Raw genomic sequence first — 20,571 nt, 5'->3', positions numbered from 1 at the left:
AAAAAAAAAAAAATGTAGGGAGGAAGGATTCATGAATCAGTTAGCCAACATGTTATTCAGTAATGAATATTTTCTATTTTTTTTTTATTTTTTTTATTATTTATTCGACAGACATAGAGACAGCCAGAGAGAGAGGGAACACAAGCAGGGGGAGTGGGAGAGGAAGAAGCAGGCTCATAGCGGAGGAGCCTGATGTGGGGCTCGATCCCAGAACGCCGGGATCACGCCCTGAGCCGAAGGCAGACGCTTAACCGCTGCGCCACCCAGGCGCCCCATGAATATTTTCTATTTTGAAGTATTTCTTGAGGAGAGATTCCCAGAAGTGGAGTACTGAAGTAAAACTATATATATGTGTGTGTATGTATGTGTGCATGCATATATATATGTAATTAAAATTATAAATTCTATATAATTATATAATATATATTATATAATGAGTATAAATTATAAGTTTACATAATTATACACACACACACATACATGCACTGTGTTTGATGCCCACCAAGAAATTGAACCCCTTGTGTTGCTCACAAGAAAGCAATAAACACACCAGTTTGCCTTCATTATAGCTGGCATTGTTTTGTTTTTTTTTAAGAAGTTGCTGATTTAATAGTAAAAATGAAAATAAAAACTGACCACACACAACCATTAGCGTTCTCTCTTACAGCTGCCACTTTTGGACTATGATATTCTGTAATTTTTCTAAATTATTTTTATTAACAGGGAAGTGGAAGCAGCCCACTGTGTGTGTACAGTGTTCATTTGAAACAAAAATTATTGTTTAATTATATCATCATCCATTGAGAATAGTCATCTGAGCAATTTACAAGCAAGGATCCTCATTATCTGTAAAAGCCGAGTGTAATCAATTAAGCTAAATGCTTCAGTGAAGCTGAAAGAATTGGCCCCTAAATATTTATTCTAATTACCTGCTATGAGAATAATGTATACATAGCTAAGGCATGAGCTATGCAGACTGGTCTCCCTAAACCTTAGCATTAAGCAGTTAACTATGACCACAACATTTATTTAATATCAGCCAATATTGACTAATAATATGAACAGCGGACTAAAATGATCGAACATGTTGGGTCACTAGGAGCAGAAAGTTTCTTCTCCTTCCAGATCATCAGGTGCGCTCAATCTGGACAAAGTTAAGTCCATGGGAATTAGAGCTGAAACCACTGAAAGTGTTAGTTCAATATTTAAGTAGCAATGTTTTTGTGAGCACCCTAGTTTGTCTTCGTCTGGCCAGGATATAACTGGGTTACATACAAAGCGCGTCTCTGAATTGTTCCAGTCTATATTGGTACAAAAATCTATAGATCTAATTTTAATCTTCCTTTTGAACTTCAGGTTTCTATATTCAATTACCTACTGGCTGTTCATAAGAGACTCAAATTCAAAATATGCAAAATTAAATTTTTATCTTTCAACCCATTCATTTGCCTGCCCCTGGTGTTCCCCATCTCGTTGAGTGGCCCCTCCCCATCCCCCCTTGCCTAATCCAGAAACTCCATGACCACCCTCGACTTCTCTCTCTACTCCGTCTATATGTTCAGCTATTTACCATCTTCTATCTATTCTAACTTTATGCTGTCATCCAATATTTATTGAGAATCTGAAAAATGATAGGCCAGTGCTTCACAGACTTTAATGTGTATACAAATCACTTGGATCTTGTTTGGCTACTAATGCAGTTAGTTCCAGAATTCTGCATTTTAATAATCTCACAGGTGATGCCCATTCTGCTTGGTCCACAGGTCATACTTCGAGTAGCAAGGTGCTAGGAAGTCTTCTAGGAGCCAGGGATACTGCAGTGCCACAAAGTTCCCGGCCTCAAACCTCCTGCATTCTAATGAAAGGAGACAGAAAATATATAAGTATATCTGAAGAAAATTAGCACTATGACAATATAAAGCAGAGGAAAGGGGTACAGTGTGAAGGTGAAGCTGCTGTAGTATGAGAACATGCATAGACGACACACAAATGAGCAAAGAAATAAAGTGTATTTACCAAAACAGGTGATGAGCCAGATTTCGCTGCCCAGATCTGAAAGCTTTTCCAATGTATTGTTCTAAAGTGTTGACCAGGATATATTAATTAAATGCATGTATTTAATTTACACTTAGGGATTCAGAATAAACAAACCAATATTCACTCAATAGAGTTCTTTTTCCAAGTTTTTTAAAAAAACATTTATTTGAGAGAGAAAAAGACAGTGGTGGGGGAGGGACTGAGTGAGAGGGGGAGAGAGAATCCCAGGCAGACTCTCCACTGAGCACAGAGCCTGAAGCAGGCCTCGATCTCACAACCCCGAGATCATGACCCGAGCCGAAATCAAGAATCAGATGCTCAACCTACTGAACCACCCAGGCACCCCTGGTTTTTTTTTCACATGCTTTTTGAAAGTCAGCAAATTTTGTGCTAGGGGACAAGTTTAATGCTAGCTTCAATATTGCAAATTTCAAAGATACTTTGTATTACAGCATAACTTTTCTTAGTTTTATAAATATTATTTCATTCCCTCATGTATCTGTGGTTTCAGTGGTAAAATTATTTAGATAAAATGACAAAATGTTACATTTTTTTCTTGAGAACTGAAACAAATAATTATCACTTACCCATGATTCAGAGTTCATTCTAAACAGTTTCATCATGGAGTATAGTTTCTTATTAGTCAATAAATTCAGTACATTTGTAAATCCCCTAAACAAATGCCACTTTAAGGGTTTTCCAGGCACCAGGCAAAACTTCACAAAACTATCTGCCCTCTTTCTATTTGTCCTAGAAACACATTCAATGTGTATTCCGGGTGCTTCCCTCTCTCTGTCTCTGTGTGTGTGTGTATGTGTGTACATTTGATCATCTCTGTAGAATTCATTAAAGTACTCGAAGTCAAGCTTTGACTTTTTATTACGGTATTATTTTTAAAATATTAGACTTGTTTCTAAGAAATATTAGACTTGTTTCTATTTTCCTGATAACATTCTCAGAAAAATCTTAGTAATTCCTTGTGTTTTCTAGGCTCTGGGTGCATGGTAGTGCCACCTGCTGGTGCACTAGGAGCAAGTATCAGTGTCATGACTAAAAGCAATCTGCACGTTGAGCAGGATAAAAGTGTATCGTGAGGAGCTAGAAAACTAAATACTGCTGAGCACTATTCAAGGTGCACAAAAGTATTTCACCTAAATTGAATTTTATTTTTTAAACATTTGTTTTTAAATGCAGTAAAATTGTCTTTATCTCAGACTTAGTGAACTTTTTGTGCAGATAGTAAAACTTCTTAAACTTTCTAATGAGGAATTTACAACTTTAGGCACCAAAATTGTTCTTATTCAACTTTTTTTTTCTACAATTTTTATAAAATGTCTTTATATTTCTCAACTCTCTCTTTTTTTTTTTTTTTTAAGATTTTATCTATTTATTTGACAGAGATAGAGACAGCCAGCGAGAGAGGGAACACAAGCAGGGGGAGTGGGAGAGGAAGAAGCAGGCTCATAGCAGAGGAGCCTGATGTGGGGCTCGATCCCACAATGCCGGGACCACGCCCTGAGCCGAAGGCAGATGCTTAACCGCTGTGCCACCCAGGCGCCCCTATATTTCTCAACTCTCTTGAACAGAATATTAAAAAGACAATTTATCCGATGCACACTCACTGATAGCAAACAGGCCTTCAGTCAACTTGCCACTCAATTTCCCAAGTCAACTGATGAATTATCACTGCATGCACGGTTCTAGCCTCTCTTCCCCTCCGGTTTTCTCTTCCTAACCACTTGTATTCATGGAAACCACCTAAACTATCAACAAAGACTTAAAACTGCTTTTAAAATAAAATTTTAAAATAATCAGGATGGAAGTATTCACGTCAATTTGCAAAAAGGCTTGCAATTTAATGCTGGAGTATGTGTAGGGGAGAAGGAGAGAAAACCAACTTCTACCTTAGAGAATTTTGTTGGTTTTTTTTTTTTTTAAATAAATGAACCAAAAGTTTTAGAGCCGTCTATTAACTCTCAGTAACTGACTTTCATTTATCCCATTCCTCCAACATCTTTTGAATAACAGTGAACTACCATTTTCCTAGGGCAGAAAAATAAGTAGAAGAGAAATGGCGAAGCAGGCTCACCCTGAAGGTGAAATTGGAGACAAAATTGATATAAATGTAGTCGTTTTCTCATGTCACCTTTCTGAGCATTTCTAGAATCTCCTCTGGCAACCATCCCCCATTTAGTATCTATGGCTTCAGGCTGCACTGCATTCACACAGTGATTGCCACTAAAATACTGAATACTTGGGATAGTCACTGTCTCCTCCATGCAATCATCAATGTACATTTCCTGGACTAAAGACCATGGCACCACTCTTTGCTTCCCTTTGGCTAGATGGCTTTTGATATTTCTTTTTCTACTCCATTTTTAATTGTCAAATTTTAAGTGCTTTTGGGGCGCCTGGGTGGCACAGCGGTTAAGTGTCTGCCTCCGGCTCAGGACGTGATCCCGGCGTTACGGGATCGAGCCCCACGTCAGGCTCCTCCGCTATGAGCCTGCTTCTTCCTCTCCCACTCCCCCTGCTTGTGTTCCCTCTCTCGCTGGCTGTCTCTATCTCTGTCAAATAAATAAATAAAATCTTTAAAAAAAAAAATTTTAAGTGCTTTTGCAATAAATAACTTCAGATTCCTTTTAAAAAACATTGTGGGAATTCTTTAAACATTCAATAAATATCTATTATAGTCTTTTTTTACATGAAGGATTTTTTTTTTCCGGAAAATGATCAGTAAGGCTAGTAGTGACTTATGAATTCTTGGTTAAGGCTTTGCACAGTTGCTTCACAAATCTTTGCTTAAACCAAAAGGAGTAATAGGAATGTGAACATTTTATCTACCTGATGGATTAGTGCCAGGTTATGGAGAAGATTTAAGCTCTTGTGGGCCCCCTGGAAGTCCGTAATTTGTTTATTGCTTTTTCTACCCCAAACCAGAGCTGCTCCTGTGGGAATTTAACAGTGAAGGTGCCAGAACAGCTCTCACCTTAGTTTCTATTCACATCACAGCCCACTTTAACAAAACAAAGAAAAAGAATTTCTATTTTTTTAGATTCTATTTATTAATTATTTATTTGAGAGAGAGAGAGAGAGAGCATGAGCAGGGGGAGGGGCAGAGGAAGAAACAGACTCCCCACAGAGCAGGGAGCCTGATGCAGGGCTTGATCCCAGGACCCTGGGATCATGACCTGAGCTGGAGGCAGATGCTTAGCCTACTGAGCCACCCAGGCGTCCCAGAAAAAGAATTTTTAAAACTTTTGTGGGTTTGTTAATGTAAATCAAATCTAATGTGATTTCTATACAAAAATACCAGGTGTTTATATATTCTACATATATGTAGAAAAGTCATTATTATCACCTATCTCTATGGAGACACATTATTTGACCTGAATAAAGAATACTGCATAGTGATTCAAAGTATTAATCCTTTTTTGAGGGGAAATTTCATATAGTGTGCAGTATTGCTTTATCATTAAATAGTGATTAATACTGGGCATCTGCTTGAATGAACAACAGAAAACGTGACTAATACCATTTGGTGCTAATTTGTTGAGGATTTGAGTTGAATATCTTTGAAGAAACATTTTCATCCTCTTAAGCAACTTAAATCTTTGTCAGTTTGCTGAAAGTGCCCTCTCTTACTCTACAGAACGTTTTTTAAGAGACAGTGTCAATCTGGATATGAAAACTTCAGCTTATCCCATTACAGTTAAGAGTCTAAATCTATACTTGGAGACAACCTAGCCCAACTTTGACATCTCACAATGTACAATCTCTTGTCAGTAAACTACTCTGTAAGAGTAAGTTGGATAACTTCAAAGGTGCAGGAATTACCAAAAGCTAGTAGAATGAAAAATGAGTCCTAATTTAGTGAAAAGTGCCTGCTTTTATGATAGAAGATTATTTGCTATCAGAAGATGATGACAAATTATCTCCTCGCGTGTTGTTAATGCTTATTGTGATGGACAAAGACTGATTCAAAGACTGAAAGGGCTGGCTGTGATTTGCTTAAGTGTAAGGGTGCCTACAGTATTGGTGGGTATGAATGCCCAGTAAACATCCTGAAGGCCAAATGCCAAAAGCTGGGACCTAGAAAAGCACACTCAGTATTTCCCCAGTCATCAGGATCCTGTGCTGGGCAATACAAGGACTCGGGTTTTCGTCCATTTGCTTACTTAAGCTGAGATCAGTGCTGGTATAATTTGCTATTCTAGATACCAACTTGGTATATAAAGTGTTTTTTATTCTTTTTTCATCATTTTATTTTATTTTTTCATCATAAGTCTACTCTTTAATCCCTATCCCCTATTTCCCTCATTGCACGACTCACCTCCCTACAGGTTACAATCAGTTCTCTATAGTTAAGAGTCTGTTTTTTTGGTTTGTCTCTTTTTTTTTCATGTTGTTTCTTAAATTCCACATATGCTTGAAATCCTATAGTATTTGTCTTCCTCTGACTGACATATTTCACTTAGCATTATATTCTCTAGCTCCATTCATGTCATTGCAAATGACAAGATTTAATTTTTTTATGGCTGAATAATATTCCATTATATATATACATATCACCTCTTTTTTTATTTTTTAAATTCACTTAATTAACATATAATGTATTATGGGTTTCAGAGGTAGAGGTCAGTGATTCATCAGTCTTATATAATACCCAGTGCTTATTACATCACATGCCCTCCTTAATGTCCATCACCCAGTACACCTAGGTAGATATACACATTATGAATAGTAAAAATATATACATATATTTTTACCATGAGGGGGAGTATTTAGCAATTTTCTTGTTAATAGTTGTTTTAAACATATTTTGATATATACTTTGCAAGATGTAGAAATGTGACAATATTAGTCGATTCTTCCTCAGACAACAATACATTCTATAAATATATTTATTCTCTCTTTGACATCTTCTGTATCCCCCAAATCCAACATTTCCTGGGTTACATTTGACATATGGCAATGCTTTGGCAATATTTGCAATTTGAGAGGAAATTGCAAAAATGTTTCAAGTAAACATGTAGATGACTTGAGTCATAGCTTATGAAAAAGGATTAAGTACTAGCTTTGGAGGATGCTTCATTCTAGGCACATATTTATAGGGTCAGGGTGTAGAATATCACGATAACATTCGTGGCCCGATATTTTTACTTCAAATCCTTTTTCACAGTAATATTTTGGCTTAAGCTTGTGTTATCATGAATTTATTTATTGTCTTGTCCCACTATAAAATTTGCAGTTCTTTAGACTGTGATACTACGTAGGATATTGACAGCACCAGTAATAATCACTTATCTGATCATCTGGAATATGTCAGTATCCATGTTAGTGTGTGAACTTTGAAACCATTTATGGACAGATTATCTTCAATATGATACAATTTGCAATTTGTTTATTGTATGCTGCTAGTACATTTGGTTTTATATTTGTATCTAATTTTAGTTACAATTTTACTTTAAAATATACTTTAAGCTCTTTTAAATCCTGAAATTCAGAACATTCTGGCATTATCTCATGGATTATTGTGGGGTTTTTTTCTGTGCATTTTATATCCCTTCCAGTTCTGGTTAGGGATACAACATGAAGCAAGGTATTGTTTTTAAGAATAATAAAGAAAATTCAGCTAGCCAATAATCTTGAACACTAAGGGTGATTAACAGCTATATCAGTTAAGGTTCTCCAGGGAAACAGATGCATGGAATCATAGAATGTGCGTGCGTGCGCTCGTGTGTTTGCGTGTGTGCGTGTGCAAGTGTGTTTGCATGCGTGCGCATGCGTTTAAGGGAATTGGCTCAGGAACCTGTGGGCGCTAGCAGGTCTGAAATCTGTAGGCCAGCCAGCTTATTGAAAACTCAGGCAGGAGATGATGTTGCGAATTGAGGCAGAATTTCTTCTTGTCTGTGAAATCTCAGTTTTTGCTCTTAAAGACTTCAGCTAATTGGATTAGGTCAATAATGTTATTGAGGATCATCTCCTTTTCTTAAAGTCAACTATACTGTTAACCACAGCTACCAAATACGTTCATAGCAGCACCTAGGTTAGTGTTTGGTTAATTCACCAATCACTGTCACCTAGCCAAGTTAACATAGAAAAGCGGATGTCACAGTAGCTAATGGAATTGATTTCTCCTTATTGCCATTTTTCCTCTATTACTTCTCCAAGGCCTTTGAATGAAAGGACAAAATGTTATAGTCATGGAGGGGTGCTATTTTTGAAAAACTAATGCACTTAATGTTCTGTTAAGATGAAATTACTCCCATTGAAGAATGAATTGTTATTTGTCTTTTGTTGCACAGACTGATTTGGGAAAAAGAGTAAATGCTTTAAAAAATGGAATGACGAATGCAAAAGACACCACTATGGAAAGAAAAAAGACTATGTTTTTAACAAGACCAAAAAATAGAAGCTTTAAAAGAGCAGCTATTCAAATGAAGGAAATGAACCGGTGGGTTATGAATTATGATACACATACCCTGTTCTTTTTCTTCTCTATATTTTTTCTTACTGAGACAATAGAGATGAGAGAATATTTAGTTAGACCAAACAAACACTTGAGAAATATATACATTTGTTTCACTTTCTAAATAAGAGCTTCTAATTCCTGCACTGCACAGATGGAATTCCTTACACCTGTTCTCCATTATCATGGTGGCTCAGTTCAACTAGCTCTCTGAATGTGTGCGAGCCTCCTCAGGATTCACCAATGGAAAGTCTCTGAGATGCAAATATTATGAGCTTCTATCAGCATCCCAGATGGTAGATGGATTTATTGTTAGAAAACTTTTAAGAGAATATCTCTGATACTAGCTGCAATTAAGACTGCAAGGAACAGACAGCAAACTACCAACTCTTCCTCCACCCTCACTGCAACCTCACCCACCCTACATTTCTTCCTTCTTTCTTTTATAACTCCTGGGCTGTAACCAAGTGGTCAGGTGGCAATGACATGCCAGTTTTCATAAAAAGAATGGTGGGACTAGGTTGGAACACTGCTTCTGAAAAGCCTTCCAGAAAGAAGAATTTATCATCTAAGTAATTTGCTGAATTCTTGGAGGTCTAGATGACTTTGAAAGTCCTTTCTGGCTTTAATGTTCTTAAGCAATGCTAGCATCATTGTGCCTGTTACTCATTTTTAATATTTCCTTCCTGTATGCCAGCCTTCAAAATTAGTTAATTATATTTATATCAGTGGAAAGGGAGGACTGCTAAAATTGCATATATAATAATATTGACAGTATATTTGATAGTTTTCCATATTAGTCTTCTCAGATCAAAAATTAAGACAGAGCAAACAAAAGAATTATATAGTTGAAAGGCAAAAAAAAAAAAAAGAGTGACCAATAGATAAATGCTATAAATCACCAGTAAACATTCTCCTTAGGAATGAAAAAGAATGAATTAAAATGCAGTAATCAGATACCATGTTCTTTCTATGAATATATTGTTCAATACTTCAAGGGTGTGTTGAGAACTTCACACTCCTGAATAGCTAGCAAGAGTATAAATTTAAAGGTCCTTTACAGAATGTAATTTGGCGGTATATAGCTCTGTTTTCAACAATCCATTTTCATTTTCATCACAATTCATTTTTAGCAGTCTAGTCTAAGGAAGAAACCATAGATGTTATCAAATATTTATAAACAAAAATTTTCATGAGCACATATGTATAATTAGTCAAATATTGAAATTGTCCTAAATATTCAGTAATAAGTTAACCTTACCAAGTACAACAATATATGTGATGGAATATTATATAGACAGTTAAAATGTCTTTATTAGACTTTTTAAGACATGCAGAAATACCCATGCTATTAAATAAAGATTATATAAACATATATTGATAGAAATTATTAACCAAATTTTGTTTATTTGGCTAATTAAACACATATGTCGTAGTGGTGTTTTCTTTTTATTTTTGTTTTTTATTTTTAGTAATTGAGGTGTAATTGACGTATAGCATTATATTAGTTTCAGGTGGTGTACAACATAGTGCTCTGATATTTGAATATATTGCAAAATGATCACTTTGATAGGTCTATTTAACATCCCTGCCCATAGTAGTTACGAGGTTTTTTTTTTCCTTGTGATGAGACCTTTTAAGATTTACTCTCTTAACAACTTTCATATATGCAACACAGAATTATTAACTACAGTCACCATGCTTTACATTACTTCCCCATGGTTTATTTATTTTGTAACTGAAAGTATGTACCTTTTGACCCCCTTCACCCATTTCGCCCACCCTCCACCCCCACCTTGTGACAACCATTAATCTGTTCTCTGTATCTATGAACCAGGTTTTTTTAATTCCACATGTAAGTGAGATCATACAATATTTGTCTTTGACTTATTCCACTTAGTATAATACTTTTGAGGTCCATCCAAATAATCAGTTAAAAACTGTAGGCTTTAAATTAAAACTCAAATACTAAATTCAATAAAATTTTACATAGCTATCACAGTCTATTTAATGAACAAAGTCCATGCTCTTTTTGATCAATATTTTTAAAAATATTTTTAAAATACTCACTTCCTAAGTCACTGTAAGCAATCTGGATAGTGGATAGGTAGTTTTTATTTTATTCCCATTAATCTTTGGAAGGTGAATGTCATCACCCTCTACCATACTTTGTATGTATTCTTAGCCTTGCAGTTATAAGCTATCCCACCAGCATGCTCAAATTAAATATTCCCACTATCCATTTCTCAATTCCTTGTCAAAATATACCTCTTATGTATCCATTTGGGTTTCTGTGTCATGCTATATAAATCTTACAAGTAATGGTTATGATGGGTCATATCTGCTTCCTCAACCATGCCAGACACGCATCATATAGAGCCCTCTATCCTAGTCTACCCAGTTGACACATGTTACACAGTATAATTTTTAATAGTACTACTTTTCTTCTAAAGGCTATCTATATTTGGATGATAAGTTATATGGTCACCCTAATGATAAGAGAATGGGACTATTTTAATAAAGGGATAACCAGTGATAATCACTAAAGGCTTCTGAGTGGAAATACCTAGGAAGTAAGAAAGTCATGTTCAGTAGTATCACGTGAGCCACTATGAATTTGCCTTCATGTAGGACTAGTTGTATTATTGACTCAGTGTCAGAAGTGAAATTTCTCAGTGCTTTTCCATCATTTACTCATTCTATTTTTACCACTAAAATAACTTTTTGAACCTTGATTTCCTCATCTGTAAACTAAGACTGATATCTATCACACTAATTGCCAAAAATGAATTGCATAATTTAATAAAACTATAGATCATAAGTTCACTGGAAAAGAAAATATGCAACATTATTTTACAAAGATGTGCCTCTTTTTTGTTACATCTATTTTGGTTCTATTTTTTAATTGACGTGTCTCTTTTATTCATACTTTCACAAGGTATCATAACATAGTCCATATCTTCATAAGAATCCTGATTTCCATCTAGCCAATGGGGTTAAGTTTGATTTTTTTATACTTCCTATGAAATTATTCATTTCATTTTCAAATACAGCCTTTTAGATTTTAGTGCTCAGTGTTAATTGAAGAAGGTGCAAATGTTCTTTCTCCACGCTCTGCTCTCAGTAAGTGGGATATACAGCATTGCAAATGACCACTAAAAAGCAACCGATGCACTTACGACAGGATTTGGCTCCTTCAAATGTGGTGGGCGAGGCGGGGAGTAGGTGGACACAGACATAATTCTTACTCATCTCAAATATGTAATTTTAAAAATGTAGTAAAAATCATTATTCTGGAGAGAAGTACATATGGAAGAGATGTTGAGAGGATTGTATGATAGTCATATTCTTTTCAGTTTTTTTTTTTTTTTTTTACTTATTCAACAAATTCCAGCTCCTCTCCACGTCCAAGATTATTTATTTGGATAAAGTGAGATTTGGGGTTTTTGTTTCAAGTCAATACTTGAAAATGGTAGTGCAGTTAGGATATTGCCCTGGTGGCCTTGAAGACAGGCAAGGAAGCAGTCCAGTTGCCTACTATGTTTCCTCTAACCCCCTCTGCAGCTTTTCTCATTATGTTTTATAGTTCTGCCAGCCTAGAATGTCTTTCCTTCTGTTCAAGTACTACTCATTCTTCACAACTGAATTCCAGCCTCAAGATCTCCATAAATAATTTTCACAATGACTTCAACTTGAACAATATTTCCTATTTGCAGTCTCCTTTAAATAAGTCTTAGAAGTTAAGGGGCGCCTGGGTGGCACAGCGGTTAAGCGTCTGCCTTCGGCTCAGGGCGTGATCCCGGCGTTATGGGATCGAGCCCCACATCAGGCTCCTCTGCTATGAGCCTGCTTCTTCCTCTCCCACTCCCCCTGCTTGTGTTCCCTCTCTCGCTGGCTGTCTCTATCTCTGTCGAATAAATAAATAAAATCTTTAAAAAAAATAAAATAAAAAGTCTTAGAAGTTAAGGTAAAATACTTTCTGGAAATGTTCATTTACATTTTCTCTTTCTCCATTTTCTCTTTCCATCTCTTCAAGTGCTTCCAAAACTTCTGAGGCAAGACTTTTTCTGGATTATGTCTCCAAATGTCTAGATGATGAGCCTTTAAACTCTTCAAGCTGGGAGAACAGAGTAGTGTTGGTATTGGGAGAAAAGGGGACTTGCAAACGACTCCCTGGCAGGACCCCAGGAGCTCAGGTTGGACGCCAGTGCTTGAGTTTCAATCCTTACCCACAGCTCTGAGCCAAAGATGTCTGTGTCTCAAACATGGCAGAAACATAACAATGAAGGCTTGAAGTGACCATACCAGCAACCCAGATGTGGTATAGATTCACCCCTATTTGTTTCTATTATCTAGAGATTTTTTTTCTTCCTTCCTTCCTTCCATCTGTAGCTCAGCTACGCATATAAAAAAACCTTTATTTTACGCAGCATTTCTATTTGTAACAGAAAGTTTTCTAGGTTAATGACTGCCATTTTTCCAGAATTCAAAGTATTAAAATTAGTATGTTTATGGTGATTTTGATATAAAGACCTTTTTAAATATGTATCTATAGCTGAATCTGCATGTCTTTTCCTAAAGGAATCTTTTTATTTTTCTTTAAAACTCAATTTACATCGTGAGTTAGATAATCAATATAAATTCTGTTTGTAAGGCTGCATTTTTTTTTTATAACAGATGCCTTAATCCATGTGTACTTATTTGATATATGCTCAGAAGCAAAGCTCTTATTCCAGTGTTTTTCAAAAGTAAGCCAAGAGTCACGGGACCACTTATTAAATAACACTTTCTTTTCCTACTAATTCTTAAAAACATCTTCACCAAAAATGAAATTCTCACATCGATATTTCTGTAAGTGATTTTGAAATTTTTAGTAGAACTTGACAAATTGTAAATATCAAGTATTAAAAACTATTTTGTTAGAAAACAATTCCACTACAATGTTTTCAGTTTCAAGTCTTCTCTGTCTTATGTTTCAAAGTGTTACAAATGACCTTTTACAGGTGCTGGGCACTGATTTGAATATGCTGATGAAATCACTTGGCTTGCAAGATGTTTGATAGAAAAATGAAACCTTAAACTACCAACTGAGTTTGAACAGATGATGTTTTTCTGCCTAATACACCAATATTCATTAAACAGAAGTATGTGTCCAAAGTTCAGTTATGAATAAAGATGAAATGGCTTTTCTGGGTGCTTACATGTTAATCTCCGTTAGGTCATTATTTCTCAATACCATTATGATTTGTACTTTGCTCTTCAATATAAAAGAAGCAATTAAAATATTACAAAGCCCCCATGAACTCCGAAGAACTTTTGTTCTCATTACTAATCATTTGTAAACTGGAATTCTGAGGTTAGCTTTACAAACTTGCGTAAGTGACTAATTCCAGGAACTTGTTCTACTCCTATTTTCATCCCTATTTCCCTAAATTTTCTCTCCGGGTTATGGGTATCAAGTACAAGCAGAGGAAATACTAAGAATAAGAATTTAAGAAGACAAAATTCTTTGTAATCTTTTACATTGCGTTTACCATCTCTGTCATAATGAACTGAATCATGTGACGGTATAGTTTGCTTTTCTCTCTGTCCCATGTGAAACATGACCAGCATTCTCTGCTATATGTCTTCCATGCACCTGTTCCTACCTACCATTAAATGGGATTCTCAGTGGTCTTTAAACACATGGTATAGGTTTAATCCTCTTCAATCCCTCTACCTCTCTTCCCCCAACTCCCTCTAACTTATCCTCTTCTCTTTTCCCCTCACCCATCCCAATCTATTTGATGCCTTGGAAAATATAGAGAGTAAAAGTAAGACAGGTAGGAAACATGTTCATTTCACTGTGTGTCAGCTACTCAGTACATGCATTTATTAAAGGGAAATGTATTTGGAAAAGTAATGGTCATGTGTTTTTGATATTTTGTAAATATCAATACTCAATTATTCATCATTTATGACTTCTGAACCACTGATTCAATTTTTCATTAGAAATACAATTATATTCAATTATATATATATATTCAATTCAATTATATTTATATATAACATATTTTTAAGCGATCTTATAGTACGAAATAATTAGGTGATTCTGGTCAGATTCAATTTTATATTCTATTAGATAACCTTATTAAAACTCACTTTTTAATTTTCATTTATCCATGGTATCTTAAGAATATTGATGCCATTGGTTTTATCACACTTACTGGTTTTATTTATTTTATGTGTTCAATTTTGTCAGAAATGTTTGCCGTTCAGTTCATTGTTTTACTCAGATTATCATCCTTTATGATTCAGAATTTAGCTTATCTAGTTTTAAAAACTTTTTTTGAAACACTTTGTTTACACACCCTACCTGTTTTCTGAGAACCGTGGGAAGAACAGCTTTATCCTCAGAGATAGTTCCTTTCTTCAGTGTACAACAGAGTGGTTTTCATTTGCAGAATCAATCTAGTGCAAGGCAGGTGTCTCAGTGAAAGAAATTCTAATTTTATTTACCCTTTATTGAATCCTTCATTTTTTCTTAAACTTCTAGGTTCTGTCAAGAGTAATGTAATTATGTTTGTTTTTATTCAGAGACCTAAGGCCTAGACAGTTAATTAATCACAAATATATAAAAAAATATATATGCACATACAGACACAATGTACTTATATGGTTAATTGCTATTATTCAGGGCATGAGGAAGCATTCTCCTCAAATTGTCTTAATCTGTTCTCTCCATTTTTCCCTGCAGAGACAAACACAGTCTACTTGCATATTAAAGAACTAAACTTGAGTTTTCCTCTACAGACTTGTCCAGTTACTACATTGAAAGAATTCTAGTACTTGGAGAGATTACTAGTTTCAAAGTAAAGTGCAAATATTTGGAGATTTCTGTGATAGTCACACTACAAGAAATATAAAAGAAGCGTTTTCAAGTAAAGATATATAAATAACAAATTTATATTTAATGACCCACATATCTAACAATGTCAGGAAAATATAGAACAGAGATTAGCCTAAAATCACTTGGAGATCATTAGAATTACACTCAGTTAAATAACATGTTGGAATAACGTACTTCAAAGCACTTAGGACAAATGGGTCACAGAGTAGATGCTCAGTAAACAGTAATTGAATCTGAATTCATATTAGAAAGAAATGTCTTATTATTAAAAATAAAGTGTTCTTTCCTAATAATTGAGCACTAAAGAGTACTATGTGCCTATGTGCCAAGAACAGTCCTCAGCATTATTATTTTTTTAAAGATATTATTTACTTATTTATTTATTTATTTAAATTTAATTTATTTTACTGGGGGAGTGAGCGCAAGCAGAGGTTGCAGCAGGCAGAGCATCAGAGGGAGAAGCAGTCTCTCTGCTGAGCAAGGAGCCCGATGCGGGACTGGATCCCAGGACCCTGGGATCATGACCTGAGCCGAAGGCAGACGCTTAACTGACTGAACCACCCAGGCATCCCCTCAGCATTGTTTTTAAATAATGTCTCCCCATCACTGGAATTTTTCAATGCATTTAGTTATGCTGCCACTTAGTTCTCCCACATTCATCAAGCCATTCATTTTTTCCCCATTTGAATTATAGAGAAAAGTTTAACCATATCTGATTCAGAGTAGTGTCGATTTATGAAAGTTTAAGTTATTAGATCTTCTAATCCTCGAATGATCCCACAGAAATTTACAAAGACTTCATCTGTTCATGACAGTCCTGCAATGTAAGTAGGAAATATAAAGGCAGCATAAATTATATTTTTAAACATGGTAGTAAAAAAAAAAAGGATAAATGGAAGAGGATATAAATGGTATAGATAACATTTTAGGATAGGTAGTATTAAAGCAGAACATGGTATGACTGTCTTCTGAAAGCCTTCTGTTTCTTCACTGTGATCTGTGAAAGTCTTGCTTACCTTCACTTTTATGAATTTTTTAATGAAACATTGTGAGTTACACAGAAAGGACCAGATTTTTTAGTTGACATATTCTGCCCCCCCAAAAAAGCCAGCAGAACACTGAGGCAATCTCAAATAATCAAACGTAGCCTTTGATCTCTATCAGAGGAAATGAAACACCTTTCTTTCTCCCACTTCACACCCCTGTTTACCTTGTCTCCCTTCTATAACCCCCACATTAGATTATCTTGTATCATGAACTAAGCCATAGCCAGATGATTATAATTAAATAACCTCATTGCAGTAACTAAGGAAAGCATTCTGCTTCTTTCATCTTCAGAGATGCCTAAATGAAAAAAGGAGGCAGACTCTCTTAGCACAGTATCAATTAATTCGCTGTGTTCTGTATTTATTTTTTATTACACCATATGATATGCTTGATTCACTCAGTAAGACTACTAAGGAGCTAATCATTTCTTTCCATCATGAGTTTAAGAAATAAAAATATAACTTCTAATTCAGGTTCAAATAGAAAACATCTCCTGTGAAAGATTTATACACTTCAAAATGTACCTCTATGCATCTTGCGGTAATGCTGTCTAGTGAAACTCGGAGCAAAGAGGTTTCCCAACTTAATTAATTCAGGTGCGGCAGTCCATTGTTTAGACAGGACTTAACTCTATTTAAGTGAGGGAGACAAATGATAAATCTACCCATGAACGGGGATATGGCCCTTATGGGTGAGCGTCACTCCTAAGTCAGTGTCTCACCTTGACATTTATTTTCCGTAAGTAATGAGTTTACCCTTTAGACAGCATTAAGAGAGCATTCATTTTCAGGACGGTTGCAAGCCATCGACATTATCTCTTCCTTGGGCAATAAAGAACCTCGATTTCTGGATACGAAGGAATTTAAGTAAGAATGAACTGAATAATGCACACATTCATCGCTGTTTTCACAATCAATAAAGAGCCAAACATGGCGTGCGTGACTGATGTGCACTTTAAATAATGTCTGCTTCCAGTGTGACAGAGTTCCTTTTCAAGCCATATGGCTGTATAATCTTTTCCTTAAAAAACTGCTTTGAGTAAAATTTATCATCTTTTCAGAAGTTATGAGTTGTGGGAATACTATATTTTATTGCCACTAAGACTATCTGAATAAATTAATTTAGATTCATTTTCATGTCCTGTTGGGAATCTCTCATCTTAATACCTTTTCTCTCTCTCCTCTCTGTATATATCTGTATATAGATACAGATATAGGTATACAGTTAGAGATACAGATATATTTATATAAATGTTTATATATATATAAATATATATTTAAAATATCCACAAATTTGGGGCACCTGGGCAGTTCAGGTCGTGATCTCAGGGTCCTGGGATCGAGTCGCCCTAACTAGGGCTCCCTGATCAGCGGGGAGTCTGATTCTCCCTCTGCCCCTCCCCCTTGCTTGTGATTTTTCTCTCTCTCATAAATAAATAAATAAAATTTTAAAATATCCACAAATCTGAATCAGTTTGAAGGGCTTTGAATTACAAGTTGATGAAGAAAGAATTATTAACATCAATTAAACACATTGTTGGATGGGGTTAAATTATTCAGCAGTGTTAGTCCTTTGCCCCATAAGAGGTAATATCTATATTATTCTTGTAACATACCTGCATACTCATATAGGTTTATATAGCAATCTGGATGCAGAAAAGATAGAACACTACATCTTTTAAGAGTTATTCTTTTTCCCATGTTTTCTCTCTGAAACCATGTGACAAACAAAAAGTGTGCATATAGAGGTACATAGAAATATGGAATGGATTTAGATAAATCTCAATATCAACATAAATTTTCCTTATACAATAAGAGGCAGTATTATGTAGATTGCTCAGGCTTCAATTGGCTTGAATTCCTACACCAGCTTCACGATTTACTATATGACTTTAGGTAAAGCTTTAGCCTCTCTATGACTCAGTTTCTCAGTCTGTACTATGGTGCCTACCTCATTGGATTCATGTGAGGATTAAGTGAAATACTCATAAAGTATGTAGACTTAATAAGCATCAACATTATTATAAAAAGTCACTTATTAATAATTACTAATATTTAGAGTTTATTACATGCCTGGCATTGCTCTGACACGAGTAATTGTCTACATTTTATGGATAAGATAAACTGAGGCACTGAAAGGTGAAGCTAACTGTCAATCATTACATAGCTGCTAAGGTGTAAAGCTTGAGTTCAAGACCAGTCTGGCTCCAGAATCTATCTATATGTTGAATCATTATTCTATAGTTTTCAGCTCAAACAAAAACATAGAAAAATTAGCAAAAATATAGAAAAATTAGCTATTGTTTTTTAATAGCATGCTTTCTAGATTTGTATGTTTTTCTCAAAATATGATCATTCTGTCAAAACTCAAACAGTATATTTAAAAAAAAAAATACTTGGCTTAACTGAAGAGGAGTAACAATGAATGAACAAAACTAACAAATATGCCTGGCTAGGACTTCTGTTATATTTTCCTTTATTACTTTAACCTGATTAGGCCTTTCTTTTTATTTATCTAATAGTTTTCAAATTATGCTATGTTACTCATTAGTATCTAAGCAATTATAAAGAAACTCTAAACATAATGAATATGGCAGCTTAAAATGTCAAAAGGAATTTTTAAGGCTCCAAAATAACAAAACACAAAACAAACAAATTTCTGGACAAGCAGCGCCTGGGTGGCTCAGTTAAGTGTCTGCTTTCAGCTCAGGTGATGATCCCAGGGTCCTGGGATCGAGTCCTGCGTCCGGCTTCCTGCTCAGCAGGGAGTCTGCTTCTTCCTCTGCCTCTACCCCTACCCCTCACTTATGCTCTCTCTTGCCCTTGCTCTCTCTCTCAAATAAATAAATTTTTTAAAAATCTTAAAAATAAAAACAAAAACCCAAAATTTCTGGACAAGATGTAAAAACTTAAAATTATTAAGAAATGCATAAAAGATCAATGTAGTTAGCTCATACTTAGACTGGTATGTATGTCAGTGTCCAATATAAATTTAAAAGACAAGAAATTAGGAAAATTTTAATCATAAAATGAAAACACTAAAAATTAATGTTCTTAATCTATTTTAAAACACAAATTGATAATAAAATAAAAAGATATTAAATAATGGGGTGAAATACACCGCTCATTAAAACAATAAATACAAATAGCTAATATAAATATGAAAAATAGCATATTAGCAATAAAAATGAAAATTATATTAATAAGATGCCATTGTCTTAACAGACTAATATTTAGTATTTAAGCATAAGTATTTAGTCTTTATTACCGACATAGAGAATGCAAGAAAATTGTCAATTTCACTCCACTGGTGTTTTTGTAAAATTGGAGAGCAGCATCAGTCACATTTTAAGAATGTCTTCCCAGATAACAATCTATCCCTCATTGTCTACAAATGCCTGACTGTTTCCAATGCAAACCAATCCATTCCTAAGTAGAGGCACCAGGACCAATGCTGTACTTCTGCAACACATCCCTAGCCATGGCCAATCAGAATGTTTCTCTCATAAATATAGACTGAGGGGCTTTTGCCTGGCTAAAACCTTAAGGCATAATCTGGGGATAGATGGAGAATCAGTCAGGCAGAGAGTGAGGAAAAGAAGATAAGCAAGTCAGAGGGATTTGGCAGATGGCTTTCCATTTTTCTATTCAGTCTCTCCCGATGGCCTTTGTTTTCTGTGAGTTCCAAGAAACCCCATATCTCCTAATAATAAACGGTTATTTTTTGCTCAATTTGTCCCTAATATTTGAAACAAAATAATAATAGAATTAATTGCTTGAAAAATTAAGCCAAAGACTGGGAGAAAATATTTGCAAAAGATTTACCTGATAATGGATTGCTACCCAAATATACAAAGAGCACTTAAAATTCAACAATAAGAAAACTAACAACCCGATTTAAAAATGAGTAAATGAGCTGAATAGACACCTCAGTAAAGAAGATATACAGATGGCAGATAAGCATATGAAAAGATGCTAAATGTCATATGCTATCATGGGATTACAAAATTAATACAATGAGATACCACCGGGCACCCACCAGAATAGCTAAGACCCAAAATAGTGACTACACCAAATGTTGACGAGGATGTGGAACAACAGGAAGTCTCATTCATTGCTAGCGGGAA

The sequence above is a fragment of the Ursus maritimus genome, unplaced genomic scaffold, assembly GCF_017311325.1.
Source record: "Ursus maritimus isolate PB19 unplaced genomic scaffold, ASM1731132v1 scaffold_4, whole genome shotgun sequence".
NCBI lineage: Eukaryota > Metazoa > Chordata > Mammalia > Carnivora > Ursidae > Ursus > Ursus maritimus.
This window is presented reverse-complemented; position numbering follows the sequence as displayed.